This window comes from Pholcus phalangioides, unplaced genomic scaffold (assembly GCF_987345545.1).
Source record: "Pholcus phalangioides strain wild (caught in Gottingen) unplaced genomic scaffold, Ppha-v1.0 ptg000041l_1, whole genome shotgun sequence".
NCBI classification, from domain to species: Eukaryota; Metazoa; Arthropoda; class Arachnida; order Araneae; family Pholcidae; genus Pholcus; species Pholcus phalangioides.
Genome location: NW_028301627.1, coordinates 3,650,756 through 3,667,706, shown reverse-complemented (window position 1 = coordinate 3,667,706; position 16,951 = coordinate 3,650,756). Strand labels below are relative to the sequence as shown.

Genomic DNA, 16,951 nt, shown 5'->3' with positions numbered 1-16,951 from the left:
GAGAATTATCATGAGTCACTATAATTATGCACTATAAATGGTCATGCTTTTCCCCTCAGAGAAGGTAGGTGTCAGCGCCATTTGTTGGGCTGATTTGGGGGGAAAGGGTGTTTTTTTTTTTGTTTTTTTTTAATATAGTTTCGTGAGGTGCTCTCGGTCCAGGCACATTTTATTCTTGCGTTGATACAGTTTTTCAACGCAGCCAGCACAGTTCATGTGTGTTTGTTATTCACTGTGTCCACAGATATTGAGCGTTAGCACGTTTGTCCATTTTCCCCCATGGGGAACGGTTCCTGTGCCTGCCTTTGTGCATTTTAGCTTCTTCGCTGGGAGGTTTCTATGCCTCCTCCCTAGCGGTACTCCGAAGATATTTGTTCTCTTTGAGTTCTCAGAGAATATTTGTTCTTTTTTCGCATTTCAGATCAGTGTCATTTCATTGACGCTGATTTTATTTCACTTCCTTTTCCTCACAATAAGGAGCCCGGCAATGATGCAATCTCCATTGACCAAGTGCAAGGCTCTACTTGATTGCGGTACTCAGTATCAGTAGGAATTTTGACTGCACAACGCTTAGGCCTCCACCAGGCGATGGCAAGTCTTCCTATATTTCATTTTCCAGTTGTTTGTATTGTTTTTCAACAGTCATTTCTCGGTTGTTTTTGGCAGTTGGCACTTGAACATGTTCTGTGGTTTCCGTAGACGCTTCACCAAATGAGCCGGGAGCGAGATCCGGTGGACAGGGTCAGTATGGAGGGGTAGTATGTTTCCTCACCATGGTTTTTATATTAAATGCAGTTTAAAACGAAAAAATTGGAAGGAGTAATGAATGAATAATGAAACGTGTATTTACACTATTTACAATATATACAATTTGTACATTTACCACGTGTTAACTTGATGAGTTAATTAAAGATAGTTAATCTTAACGAGATGAGTTAATTGATGGTAGTTAGGGAAAATCGAAATAGTTTATAGATATTATATAATAGTAGTAGTTTTTCAGGGGAAAACGAGCAGAAAAAGAAAAGTAAGAGGTTACAGTGAAGGTAAAAGAAACTTACGATAGTATAAGAATGTAGGTCAGGAGGCAAAATTTTGGGTAATAGTGAATCGCATGTGATGGGAAAGTTTAATCCTAGGAGACAGACTGTTGAATTTATGGGAAAAGCTATATTTTGGAATGCAGTTGTATGTAGTCGGAGATAATAAAGGAAATGTAATAAAACGGGACCCTAGTTGAGAACGTTAGGTGGGTAAAATAATATTCGTGTCAAGCTGAAGACCGTGGCACTGGAAATCTTATGAAAAATAAGATAAGGCTAATCTTTGTCGCTGGTCAAATGCATTGATTTACGAAGGAATGTGCGTCTAGACGGTTTCTATGGACGTGGAGCGGATCTAAATTAAATGGTAGGGTCAAAGGTTATGGGAATGTGAGATTTTCCCAGAGAAGGAGATGGGCCAATGATATTATGTTCAATACTAAAAAGTGGTTCAGACGGGAAAAGAGAATTTTAAGATGAGCGAATGGAAAGTCTTGAAATAGCGCAAAAAGGTGGAGTTGAAATTATCAATCAAAATATAAAGAGATTTTAACAGAGAGAGAAAAAGGCAGAGTGAGAGAGAGTTTTGAGTTAGATCAGAGGGATAGGGAGTCGGAATCTTAGGACAGAAGGATGACGTCGAAGAAATTGTGGTCTAGGAGCTTTGATGGGGTAAGTGATGCTCAATATGCATTGTCATGTTTTTAGAATAAGTTCCTCCACATCTCTGAAAAAGTTAATTGTTAATGTGCATGTACCTGTGTAATCTGTAATGAATCATCATAATAATGCAAATAAATTCAATGTAATTTTAAATGGGAGTATACGTAATTATTTTCAAGTCTCTCAATAAATTCTAATTAGTTTAGAATATGTTTAAACCTGGGTTAATACTGGGATTTGGGGTTGCTCTTCACTATAGAAGGAGACCTCAATCTCAGTAGGAAGTTACACAACGCGATGGGAATAGGATAGATTACTGGCTTAAATGCATTAATGGGAACTGGCTACCAAGCATACGGGGAGAGTCAACAATGGTGCCGTGAAAGTAACGTTAAAATATAAATGATTTTGGAGACTGAAAATAATTGTTAAATGTTTATAATTTTTTTTTCAAATAAGTTAATTAATTGAATCTGGTACTTGCACTCAATTAAACACTAAACAAAATGAGCCACAGTAATGAAGTAGAATCATCCGGTGACAGAGCAGCTGTCAAAATAAATACAATTGCGGGTTATTTAGGCCTCCTTAATAGTTTCTCCGGTTCAGAGCCGTCTTATCCGGCGGAATATTTCCTCCAATCTATAGAGGAAATTGGTAGAATTGCGGAATGGGCAGATACAGAAAAGTTGATTGTGCTTAAAGCAAAATTGAAGGGAAGAGCCGCTGAATTTCTGGCAAACAGTCCGGAACTAAGAGAGGAAAGAAATTATGAGCGATTCAAGACAGAATTTTTGAGACATTTCAAGAATGAATTTCCTTTAACTTACCATCTCCAGAACTTTACGGGATGTAGACAAAAACCGAATGAATCGGTCAAGGATTTTGCCTCGCGTGTAAAAAATGCTGCTTTCGGTTTCCTGCAAGGAGCAAATTTCAATAGTCCAGACGTTGAACGATTGGCAGATCGTACTAAATTGTCACAATTTTTAGCGGGGCTGAACCCTAAAATACAAAAACATGTACTAAACCATGACCCCCAAGATTTGGCCACCGCAATCAAATTTGCTGCCCTTGTAGAGGGAAATGAGGGAATTAGTCGTAACTATGGTACAGTAAATACCATAGAGAGGCAAGCAACGGGCAATTCTTTTGAATTGAAAACATTGCAGTCTATGTTAGCGGAAGTAGCGAAAGAAAGTATGCTCCAGCGTACATCAATGGAAAAATTGGCTCAAGAATTACGAGAAGTAAAAGAAGGAAATGTCCTTGCTCGTAGGGGAAGAGGGGTCCCACCACAAATGTCAACTACCCCACTTCCAGCTCAACGTAATATGCAGAGGTTTGAGGTGACTCCGCGATTTTCGGGTCGAGGCTTCCAGCCGAGAGGGAATCTCGCGTGTTTTGGATGTGGGTCAACCACCCACCTATTGCGAAATTGTTTTCGCAGAGGGAATCCTCGTCAGCAGCAGGATTTTCGTAGGGGACAGGTTTCTTCCAATAACTGGGGCACTAGGGGAGAGACAGGGTTTTGTAAACAGCAGGTTTTCCGACCTCGGAAGTGACGGTCATGGGGTAGGGGAAGACATGTAAATAGAAAAGAAAACATTGTATATAGGATTCAACAAAATCAGGTTAGGGGTTATCCTCTACCGATTGTGACAGTGAAAGTTGGAGATATAGAATTTTGTGCTCTTATTGATTCTGGTGCTTGTATTAGTGTAATAGATTCTAGTATTATGAATAATATAATGTGTACTGTGAAGTGTCGTCAATTAAGAAATCAAAATATTGAAATTCGTGGTGTAACTGCCAGACGTTACCACACGAAGCGTGTTATAGCATACCTATAAATTTGGGAGAATTCAAAGTGAATCATAAAGTATATGTCTCCGAGTATGAGCTGAGTAGGGATTATAAGATGATTTTAGGTTATGATTTTCTCCAAAAGGGAGATTTTGTTTTTGATGTCAAAAGGGGCATGTTAAAGAATAAGTTTACAGAAATAAAACTATTGAATTCAGGGTGTGCTACAGTGTCGCAGGCAGAAAATGTATGTGTAAATTTAGTAATGCCTAATAAAATTTGGGTGCCCGCGCGTACTCAGAAAGTGATTACAGTTAATGTGCCAGGATTTGAATATGGAAATGAAATAGAGGTTACGCCAAGAAACAATAAGCTGAGTGATTTGTGGGTAGCAAACTCAGTGGGAAAAATTGACGAGACTGGGAAAATTCCGATATTAATTTCCAATATGTCTGAACAGCCCAGGCATGTGAATAAGGGTACAAAATTGGGAACTGGAACGATTTCGGAACAAGATGATGTTAGAGAGGCTCCAATTCCATTAAGGAAAAAGACATTGCCTAGACTGTCGGAACAGGATTTTGACCTAAATAATTTATCACCGGCAATAAAAAGAAAATTATTACCATTGCTCTTGAAATATTCACATGTATTTGCCAGAGATGTTACGGAAATCGGGCGAACTACTTTGGCAAAGCATAAAATACCGTGGAATGGAACGCCGATACAGAAATCCCCACGATATAGAACTCCGTATCATTTAAGAGCGGAATTAAGGGCGCAAATAAACGATATGTTAGAGAGTGAAATTATTTCACCATGTGTCAGTAGTCATCCAGCTCCCACTCTTATGGTACGAAAGAAAAATGGCGGGTATCGATTGTGTGTTGACCTTCGTAAGACAAATGAAGCAATTCAATCGGATGAATATGCTCTTCCATTAATTCAGGATATTTTGGCACAATTAAATGGCGCTAAATACTTTAGTAGTCTTGATCTTTGTAGTGCATATTATCAGGTCGAAATTGATGAGAATGATAGAAAACATCTGTCTTTCAGCAATGAAGAAGGGTGTTATCAATACAATGTTGTACCAATGGGGTTAAAAACAGCACCGGCAGCATTTCAGCGTCTAGCTGACAGTTTATTGTCGGAATTACATGATGAACATATTCATTGTTTCATCGATGATCTTTTGATAGCTAGTCCTGATATAGAAACCCATATCCAGAAATTAGAGCGAGTTTTTCAATTGCTTGAAAAGTATAACTTAAAATTAGCACCGAAAAAGTGTGATTTCTTGAAGAAAGAAATTAAATATCTAGGACATGTCATTTCCGAAAACGGTGTGCGTCCACATACCGATAATGTAAAAGCAATCGATGAATTTCCACAACCACGCACAGTCAAGGACTGTAGACGTTTCCTCGGAATGTGTAATTTCTTTAAGAAATTTATACCATTTTATTCGGATTATGCAAAACCTATTACGGATATGACTAAGAAAAATATCACATTTACATGGGGTCGGAGTCAAGAAGAAGCTTTTCAGTATTTAAAGAAAGCATTACGAAATCCACCGGTATTAGCATATCCTAACTTTAATATGGACTTTATAATGTCGGCGGATGCCAGTAAGATAGGAATCGGATGCTGTCTATATCAACGGTATGAACAGGGAAATCATCCTATTGCATACATGTCCCGAAAATTTAAACCGGCTGAGCAGAAATATCCAGCAATTGAACAAGAATTACTTGCCATTATGGAGGGTATCAATTATTTCAGACCTTATTTATTAGGTAGACGATTTACTGTGGAAAGTGACCACAAACCATTGAAATACTTGCTTAACCTTAAAACACATAATCCGCGATTGACGAGATGGTGTTTGAATTTGTCAGAATACGATTTTGAAATTGTTCATAAACCGGGTCGTGACAATGTCGTCGCCGATTGTCTAAGTCGACAGATAAATACTGTCGAAACTCACTCGACTTCGTTAGAAAATCGAATACGCGAAGCCGCAAAAAACTGGACCCACATTTAAAACCAATTATAGACATGTTAACTTCGGCTAATGCAGAGCCAGTCAAAAAGATGGTTGAAGCATATTTTATGAAGAATGGTTTGTTATGCCATTATGCTTCAAAAGACATTAGGCCTGTCAGAGAAGAGTATATTGAACAAATTGTAATACCGACTTTAATGCGAAAAGAAATATTGGAAGAAATTCATGATAATTTGAGTAGTCACATGGGTTTCGACAAAACATTTGAAAGACTGCGTAGTCATTATTTTTGGCCGGGATACTATAGAGATTGTCAAATTCACGTTAACACTTGTCGCATTTGTTTAGAAAGACGAAGTCATAATCCAAATAAGAAAGCACCATTGCAACGGAACTTTATTCCAACCGAACCGTTTGAGCTAGTTTCGGTAGATATTATGGGACCATTCAATGTAACTATGTCGGGTAATAAATATGTTTTGGTCATGATGGACAATTTTTCTAAGTTTATTGAAGCCATAGCATTGCCAGATACGAAATCTGAAACGTTGGCGAAGACATTTTATTCCGAAATTATTGCACGATATGGACGGCCTAAATTTTGTCTTACAGACAGAGGTGCAAACTTGCATAAGTCAGTTTTTCGTGCCATGCTTGAGAAGTTGAAGATCAAACCTTTAGCTACCTCAGCATTGCACCCCCAGACAAATAGCAGTAATGAAAGGAGTCATGCGACAATTACGCATACCTTAGCGTGCATGATAACGGAAACCGAAGAATGGGATGATATGTTACCCCATGTTTTAATGTCGTATAGAAGTGCTGTTCATGCGGTGTTAAAGGAAACACCACATTTTGTCCTCTTTGGAAGAGATATGGTAACGGCAGGGAAATTGTTGAAAGAACCACCTGTTTTTAATTATTATGCGCATGAACAATATGTCTTGCAGCTGCTGCCAAAGTTACAGAAAGCACACGATTTTGTACGTTCTAGCATGCTGCAAGCAGCAGAACGTCAAGAGCAGTATCGCGACAGAACGGCTGTTGACAAGAAGTTAAAATTAGGTGACTCCGTATATTTATTTACCCCGGGGAAACCCAAAAGAGGGGTGTCTCATAAATTATGTAGGCTATCCACGGGACCATATAGAATCATTGAACAAAAATCTCCAGTGTTATTTAGAATAAAAAACGTACATAAACCAAAAGATATTCAACTGGTCCATTCGGATAGACTCACAAAAGTATCATTACATAGGCCATATGACCCATTTCCTGAAATGAGGGAAAATGAGTCGCAAGTAGAGGACAGGTCAGAAGTAGAAATCGTAAGTGCAGGGGGAAATTCAGACGACGAAGAGGAAAAAGAAAATGAAGCCAATGGGGGGGGAGTTACAACTGCCTGAGTTATGGCACTCGTACATAATCCCCAGAAGACAGACTCAGTTGCCTCCGAATGCAGAGGGGGGAAACCGAAACCAGCTGGGAAACCATGTCTCTCCAGAAAGTTTTCACGTAGACCCCCAACAGTTATCTTTTATTGATGACGCGTGTAGTGTAAATGAAACCGAAAACGAAAGCAGCTTAACTGCCGCGAATGTGGCCGATACTCAGTCAAATTCTGAGGTAACACGTTACAATTTACGTGCGCGCAATGTGTATGGTAGAGTGCAAAAATTGAATTCTATTGACAGGATGGCAGAAAGTACCAATCCTGCTGGAGATGGAGAGTTGGAAGGTGGAACTAGTAATGATGCGAGTAGCAATAATATGAATATTGCTGATAAATTATTTGCTTGGATGGCACAACCTAGTGCATCACAAGAGTCGGAAAAAACGGTGCTGGACCGATTAGCTGATAAATTGGCGAGTAAACTCTTAAATGTCATTGAGGTGAGGAATTGAAAAAAAAAAAAAATCCAAGGAAAATTTAAAGTAAATCATATTAATTTAATGAATAGTAATATTAAATTGACTTAATGCAGTGATGTGGAGGGACTAAGGAAGCATGGCAGGATTTGTTGAGTATGACTTCTCCATTAAAAAAAAAAAAAATCCAAACATAAGAAATTATACCTTAAACGCATTCAATTAATTTCAGATTTTGGTGCTGGCGCTATTACCAGTGGTGGCGCTCAAACACAACGCAGAATATTGTTTGTTTAATGAAGGAACTAAGAAGTGTTCCCATGCGGTCCCCAAAGAATACCTCGAGTATTTCCCACGAAATAGTTGTGCTATCTCAAAGCTATGTAGCCAGTGTGACCAGAAAAAGTGGATTAGTTACATTTGGTCACCACTAACGGAGGAGAAATTCATTACACCTCGCCTGTTCACAATATCACAAAATGCATCATTAACTGGAACGTCACGAATCTTCGAATGTGATAAGGATGGATTTCCTTGTGCGTGCACTACTCAGTTGCCTTGTAATGGAACTGCCGAGTATTGCCAAGAAGTAAATTGCAGTAGGGAATCAGCATGCTTTTGCCACATTAAGGTTGGTTGATCCAATATATTTCATTATGACGGTGTTAAAAGAATTGATGAACCCCGCGTAATATCTTTGAAGTTTTGTGAGCACCCATTAGAATACTCACAAACACATCAACGTCATAGAAGGTTGCTACTTGATGAAGAGGAGGCAATATTCACCTTGAATGGTGAAACTTTGGAATTTCATGATCCTATTGTGGCAGTGTCATCTCCAGGACTGTTGATCGTGCGTAAAGAGGGCCTGGAAACAATAATTCACTTTAATCTCACATCTACTCAAGCCGTAGTTCCAGAAAACTTTCTTCGTTTTCCAGGGACATTGCGATTTATTTTCGTAGCCGAGAAAAGTGGTCACACGATACGAGAGGAGCTGCACGTCAATGGTCGTACGATATGCAGAAAGTTACCGTGTTTCTTTTGTATAGCAGCATTTCAGCATTTGAAATGTCTTCCAGCAACGGCAGCATATTTCGTCTACACCCTGTGTATATTGTTAGCTTCAATAACAATAATTTACTTAAAATCCGCATTGGTGGCGATTTTCCAAGTGGTAAAAACAACAGTGGTGGTTGTTTACCAGATATTTCGATTGATTAAAGGAACGGCTCGAATTACGATGATAGGAGGTGCTCATGTGGGAAATCGTTTGCGAAATTCAGTACAACAAACGCAAGAGTATTTTAATCGTGTAGCGATGCCAGAGCATGCAGTGAACATGCTGGTACTAATAGCATTATTTGCTATGGTGCAACCCTCATCAACCCTATGCAATAATCATTTAATCGTGCAATCGACTACGGCAGAATGTGAAGATGTTCACGATGAGCAATCATGTAAAATGACCACTCAAGCGACGGTGACACTAGAAAATTTACATTACACTCACTGTTTATGGTTTCAGGATGAAAATAAAAATAATTTATTTTCATTGAGTATCAAACTGAATAAAGTTAGATGCTCATGGAATACTCAGAGGATGTACTTTACATTTCCCACGAAATTGAAGGCGGTAGCACAGGTAGCGTGCCCTCAGAATATTATGTGCGGTTGGGGAGAACACTGTGTTTCTGGTAAAAGGTTCTCAGCCTTTTGGAAAGTGCCACTAAAGTGATGCGGAACTGAAGCGAAGATCACATTTTGAACTTCTACAACAAGTGATCTGTGTCAAAAACAAGTGATCTGTGAATGTGCCGCGGATTTGAAATTGTGTCGCGGGCTGCTTAAGTGATGTGAAACTGCACTGCGGGTCACTTAAGTGATCTGTAAATGTGCTTTGCGTCATTTGAGTGATCTGTAAATGTGCTTTGCGTCATTTGAGTGATCTGTAAATGTGCTTTGCGTCATTTGAGTGATCTGTAAATTAAAAGAAAATTTTTTCTGCGAGATTGGTGAGAATCGGCCATACCTTACCGAGGCCGCGCATCGATACGTACGTTAAGAGGCTTTCGTTGTCATAGCAACGAGTGATGCGGTTCCCTCATAGCTTCCTCTTCACTGCAAACTTAACCTGAAACGGACTTTGGGTGTCGTCGGCGTCGCTCATTTCTCCGTTTTCTCACGATGAGAACCGCAATACAAGCTGTCGTCTCGAAGTCCATACGGCGTAAGTACGGCGATGGTGGGTGGGGGGGGGGGGGACAGAATCTATATGCCACTTTCCACAATTCGATCGGAAATAGCTCCGGAAAAACTGTTGTATTTTCCAGAAATTTCAATGTGAAATGAAAAACTTAAATATATCAACAAGAATCATGAAGTATAAAAATATGATTTGTTAAAAGATTGGGTTCAATTTTTTCTTTCTCGCGAGCATGCTAATCTCTAAACTCAGCTGTGGGAGGACAAATCGCCGATAAACTTTGATTCGCCCAATACGATCCCATTCAGTAAGACCCCATCGTTAGATAAACGGTTCCAAGCTGCCAACCTTGCCAGTGGTTTGCCTCATTAACATATAAAAACGCCTCAAGTAGCTTTTCACACAGGCTTATCGCTATCGAATTTAGGCGTGATCGTACCTAATCGTGGACCGTAGGAGCATGTTACTTTCGGACGATATGAAACTAAAGATCCATTATGTCCTCAGGGTGTTGAAGCATGTTGCTCCAATCCAAGGTCACTAGAAAAATCCTTCCGCGAAATAAATCCCGAACGCTCGATCCCTGACCGTATAAATCACCGATCGATCACCGAATCGTGCTCAAACACATGCCGAAATTCTAAATCTTTGAAAAGGACGGAGCGAAGCCAACTCGAATATCCAACCTGGCATTTGGAACAAGTTGACTTTCCTCATACGAATCTCTTCAGAAAGGCGCCGCTGCGGTATAACTAACTGACCTGTGTCCGCCTACCCGTATCTCAGTACCGCAGATGCCAGCCATAGATATATAGCGACGGCGCTCTTTCACCGACTCGAACGAAGTATTTCGGCACTTGATTTCGAATCGATCAGAATATCGCGACTTTTGCAAAGAAACGAATCAATTGCAAGAGGTAGACATCTTTGTGTGTCAACATGTGCTACGATCAGTTCAGAATCACCGGAATAGATTCTTCGGCGGGAAGTTTTCCAGTGACCTCCCCGCGTGGATTGGCAATTATCCTTTGGAACAGATCCCTTTTATAAGAATGGTCAATGGATTTGCAACAATGAAATATGGGGCAATGGATTTGCAACAATGAAATATGGGGTTGAACAGAGAAATTTTCAACAGAGATATCAAGAATCGCAGACATATTCTCCAACAGATTATTTCAACACTGAACCTCACATACATCTCCAAGATGGACTGTTTCAACAAGTTGCAAGAAAATGGCCGTAGCATATTTCTATATGCCAAGAAGGGAATTGCAATGGAGAAAGTATTGTTCCATACATCATTTAAAGTCTTTCAAGGGTTTTGAAGCTTAGACTAAGAAAGATATGATTATTAATTTATTATTAATCTAAGGATGGAAACCGCAATTTATAAGTATGAACACACATCCATACCGTATCATGTTTGAGCATTAAGTTATAATAATATTTAAAAAACAATTAAACATTTTTGAGAGAAAAATATTATGCAATTTTTTCTATAAATTGCATGTTCTAATTCAAATAAAACAAACTGAAATTTTGACAAATATTTTTTAACAGAATCGTATTATTGTGAAACGAAAAAGAAAAAAAATCGGGTTATATAATTTCGGAATATTTTAATTTAAATAAACCATAACATTTCAGGTGAAAACTGACTTTTTCTGCCATCTATAGGCTACCCGAAAAACTACGTATTCATCATTTTTATACACAAATTGCCACGTTTTCAAGACAAATAAATTCAATTGGTCGACGCGTTTCGGCTCTCCATTGAAGAGACGAAACGCGTCGACCATTCGACCAATTGAATTTATTTGTGTTGAAAACGTGGCAATTTGTGTATAAATTAAAACCAGGCAAAGTTTCTCATTTTCGTGATAACATTCATTATTATTTCATCGTACATAATGCTAGTTCTCAAGATGCTTCATTTGCTAGAACGCAATTCTTTCTCAACCACTACTGTACACCGCACACCAACTTCTGTGTTGTTGTGTGTGTCATATATCACCTTACGGCAATTTCCAACCGCTGGAGTTGGATTGGAAATGAAGGAACCATCTATCGGAGATCGCTCCATTCTCAGAATATAGAAAGTCTGTTTGCGATGTTTTCCCCCGGATTCAAACCCGTGGGCATTTACGGTGACCTTCGTGACGGAGGACGAGCATTTTACCACAGCACCACTCCGGCGCTGTATATTCGCCACCACTGGTCCAATCCTCGAAATATTCCACCTAATTGTAAAATTTAACAATGGTGATTGAGTCAGCAATTTTTGCAGATGTGCTGTACGTATATCGTATCATAAATGCACTGGCTGATCAACATTGTAAATAGTTATTAGAAAGTTTTCTGAAATAATATTTCGGAGATTATACATTCTTATTTTATTCTATTGTTGATAATTTCTAGTGGTCTACTTGTTTGATATGCTTGTTATTTATCCTTATGGATGGCCGACTTTTGTGTTTTGAGAGCCAGAGGCATGACCCCCACATAGGGGCCCGGGACGGTTATCATCATTTTTTTGCTTTTTCACGCTATAAATTAACTACAGAAGGGGCCCGTCAAAACTCTGACCAGCTAAAGGTCACGGAGAAAATAGGGAAAAGAAAAGGCGAAAAGTGTTGGCTCGCTGCCAACAGCTGTTCTCCCGCATCACCTCTCTCTCGCCAGGGGGCGCTGACGGGAGAAAAAAAGAGTCATGGGCCCCCGGGCCGAGGGATATTTTTGAGGCCCTACATGGCAAATTCATGAAAAGCTCTAATCGGCCAAAAAAATTTAATTGTACAATTATAAAAATCATTATTAACCTGCTGCTGCGTTTGTTTTTCTCCCACGCACTGCAATGTATGTATAGTTTGTTTCAGGTTAACTTTGCAGTGAAGAGAAAGGTAGAGAGTGTATTCCTTCGCCGCAAAATATAGTTCCCATACATCGGAGGTTTCTGATGATCATTTATATAGAATATTTCAAATTTTTTTATGATTTCGAAAAAGAATCTGAAAAAATACCGTTTTGAACCAATGTATATCCGTTTAAAATTTTTAAATTAGAAAAAATATTGGTTACCAAATCCATGGCGAGCTCAAGAACACTTTGGTGCGATTTCCAAGAAATTTTCCCCGCCAATATCACTGTCGCGCTTTTTTTTTTGGTTGCACAATTATATATATATTATATCGTCATTTTGTTGAATTTTCCAATAGATACAATTTTTAATTCAGTTTTGCATGTAGTTATAGGCCTACACACCCAGACGAATATTCAATCAGTTTTTTTTTTCTCCCGAAAATAGCCTCCAGCGAATTCAGATGTTCACTCATAGATTACAGGAAGTGTTCCTCTTTCACGACAGCGCCGATACCGTTGTGAGAGGCTCTCTCTATGGGTGTAGGTTACGGTTCCAGGCACCCCCCCCCCTTTTTTTTTAAATTATCTATTTCTTGCCGTGTTCGTAGGATAGGGGTGGTTTCTGAATTCCAATAGCCGATAGCGGAGGGAACATTGTCCAGGTCACTCATGTGATGTGTAAATATGTCACGTGCCACTCAAGTGATCTCAGAATGTGCCAATCGAATGATTTTGGAAAGTGCCACTAAAGTGATGCGGAACTGAAGCGAAGATCACATTTTGAACTTCTACAACAAGTGATCTGTGTCAAAAACAAGTGATCTGTGCATGTGCCGCGGATTTGAAATTGTGTCGCGGGCTGCCTAAGTGATGTGAAACTGCACTGCGGGTCACTTAAGTGATCTGTAAATGTGCTTTGCGTCATTTGAGTGATCTGTAAATTAAAAAAAAAAAATTTCTGCGAGATTGGTGAGAATCGGCCATACCTTACCGAGGCCGCGCATCGATACGTACGTTAAGAGGCTTTCGTTGTCATAGCAACGAGTGATGCGGTTCCCTCATAGCTTCCTCTTCACTGCAAACTTAACCTGAAACGGACTTTGGGTGTCGTCGGCGTCGCTCATTTCTCCGTTTTCTCACGATGAGAACCGCAATACAAGCTGTCGTCTCGAAGTCCATACCGCGTAAGTACGGCGATGGTGGGGGGGGGGGGGGGGGGACAGAATCTATATGCCACTTTCCACAATTCGATCGGAAATAGCTCCGGAAAAACTGTTGTATTTTCCAGAAATTTCAATGTGAAATGAAAAACTTAAATATATCAACAAGAATCATGAAGTATAAAAATATGATTTGTTAAAAGATTGGGTTCAATTTTTTCTTTCTCGCGGGCATGCTAATCTCTAAACTCAGCTGTGGGAGGACAAATCGCCGATAAACTTTGATTCGCCCAATACGATCCCATTCAGTAAGACCCCATCGTTAGATAAACGGTTCCAAGCTGCCAACCTTGCCAGTGATTTGCCTCATTAACATATAAAAACGCCTCAAGTAGCTTTTCACACAGGCTTATCGCTATCGAATTTAGGCGTGATCGAACCTAATCGAGGACCGTACCCACGAAGCTGGGCTGGAAGAGATTTCGGCAACGGGAAAAGTCCTGTGGCAAAATTCTGGCGTTCATTCATTGGACTCTCATAGGGAGAATCCAGGTTGGTAGTACAGTGGTCGGCAGAAGGTGGGTTTTCTTCGGCTTTGATACTTCGAGACGTGTAGGGCACCGAGTAGTGGTAGGCTAGCATTTTTCAATCGTACCCCGAGTAGGTCACCCTTTTGAAAAATTACCTCCGCGGATAACATTCAGACGTTCAACATTTAGAATTTACCATCTTCACTTCAAAGTATGGAAGGCAGGTGGAAACACCATCACGAACAAAAAGCACGCACAACTCTGACAACGTAGATGCGTTAAGGCCACAGATATTCACACACATGCACGAGCAACAGGTTGAAGGTTTTCGATCTAATAAATCGAATTATATGCCACTTATATCTCCAGTTTAGCTATATGTAGCTACAGCATTGATATTACCAAAGAAATGTATCAATTTCGTAAAATGTATTCAATTCATGGATCGAGAGGAATAGAAAACGAAAAAAGAAAAATGCATTTGAAACAATATTTTGCATTTGACTGTTACCACGACTGTTTAAATTGAATGCATTCTTGTAAAAAAATATTCAAAAGCGCAACAGTCAATTTTCCTTCAGTTTCGGATTGTCGGCCCGCCGGATAGGACGTGTTTCTCCGGACCTCCTTCGTACGAAGACTCTACCCGGTTCATTGGCCGTGTGTTGTGATCGAAAATGGAACGTTTCGAGTATTCCTAGGTAAGTTGATATCATTTTCCCAATTCTCTTGCCTAATCGATTCATTCAGTATTGCGGTCTGCATTATAGGATGAGAATGTCTATTCAGATTCTGTGGGCTTGAATATAATTCTAGGCCTTTGGTTGACCGTCTGAATAGAAATTATTGAAGTAAATTAGTTTGAATTTCTTTTTTGAGATGGTTGTAAGCTATGGTCTTGTCGGCTAATACGGAGGAATATGGGATATATACTGTACATAAAAACAAAGAGTTTTGTTATTTTTGCCTTTTTGCCTCTGAAAACACTGGGGGTGGGTAAATGGATTCTCTATCGCATCATCATACATATCGCATACATATTGAATCATCAAAATGTATTTAATAGATGATAATCCGTTATATCATATTGCAATAGATTTCCCGTGCTGTCGTCTTCTTTTGCGACATCCTCGCTGAGGGATGGTATCGAAGGAAAGGCTCCATCTTGCTGAGGGATGGTATCGAAGAAGAGACTCCATCTTGCTCGGATATTTTACAAACTGGGTGAGCTCATTCCATGTATTTTTACATTATCACTATTTATAATATGGTGTAGCGATACTTAAAAAAAAATTATAGGTATAAATCGGTGTTTCCAAAAGTGGGCAAATGCCGTCCTGTGGGAGGCGATGGAATGACAGGTGGGTGGATGTGGGTAAGTTTGAGTTGGGCTGATAAAAGAAAACAATTTCTCAAGAAAGGGGCGATGTAACGAGAAATCCGGGAAACTCTACTATAGGCTAATATTCCCCCAATAAATTTACCAATTACTGATTCAGGGTTTGAGTCAACTTGATTTTTCTTAAATCAGATTATTAATATCAATTAGTAAAAAAGAGGGACAGTTCAATAGGTTTACCAAAATTGCCAAATCATATTACGTTCAATAAGAGAAATGTGAATTGTAATACTAACGAGTTCACGCGAGTAGGCTAAGATACAAACTCTATAGACAAAAGTAAAAAAAAAATTGCCAAAATAAGTCACACGAGTGCTGAAGGGTCCCGATGGTGGATAAGAATCTATAATACAGTAATAGTCATGGACAATTTTGTTGAAAATTCAACATAAAAGTGAAATAATTAAATAATCCGGACACATTAACCAAATCTGGAACTAAACTGAATCAACAGAAAAGTGCGCAATTTACAAACAATGGACAACGATATCAACTGATTGGAAATGAATAGGCGTAAACCATAATTATCACGCATACTTAAACTTAAAATACAAATAATTTAATTATTGTAACGGATGACTTTAAACTATTCCATTAGGAACAATTCTGTCAAATTAATAAAGGTAAAAAATACGATAGAAGGTAAACAACAGACTTCCATCATCACATCAAATTCACGTCTAATTTATTTAATATTTCGAGGAAACAAATAATATTAAATAATCAGGTTACAAATTATCAAACATATTTAGCTATATGAATGATGAACTACATCATTGTTACGTCAGACGCAATTCCAATCCCACCGCGAATAGTCAGATATAATATACATGGTCAATAGGATCCATATTCAAATGTAAAGAACAAATAGTACAATATAATGTGTTTCCAACAAAAGATAATGTGACTAAAGTATAAACAGTAAGGAATTCACGATAATATTTGTAAATTACATGAATGATGAGTAAAAATAAGAAAAAATACATTAAATCACCAATTATATTGATAAAACTCCGATTATTAATTTTTAATCGTAACACGAATTACCAAAGATAAAATACTTATCGACAATCGGTAAGTATAACGCATTTTAATCCCGTAATAAATAATTATAATATTAATCTGTACGACGAATCACGTTCAATTATTTTTCTAATATATATTTATAATTCAATATTTATGACACACACATAACATAAATTAGAAAATTACTTAATTATTAATGACTTAAACATCCAAAAATAAATATTTTCTTCAAGATTCTCTCATAAATTCTATAACCTTCATTGGATACAGATTAGAGATAACATTGAGAAAATTATAAACTATTTTTCAACAGATTGCACATAACTGAGAAATTTTATGAAACAAAATAATTTTATATAAAACTTGATAATTAATG

General features: G+C 38.5%; 1 long non-coding RNA gene across 1 annotated transcript; it reads left to right on the top strand.

Annotated features, from left to right (window-relative positions):
• The first annotated feature begins 1,559 nt into the window (after window positions 1-1,559).
• Window positions 1,560-16,748, top strand: LOC149065082 (uncharacterized). The gene is made up of 2 exons (XR_016195688.1): window positions 1,560-1,715; window positions 15,247-16,748. It is a non-coding gene; the product is annotated as an uncharacterized LOC149065082 (long non-coding RNA).
• Window positions 16,749-16,951: the final 203 nt, after the last annotated feature.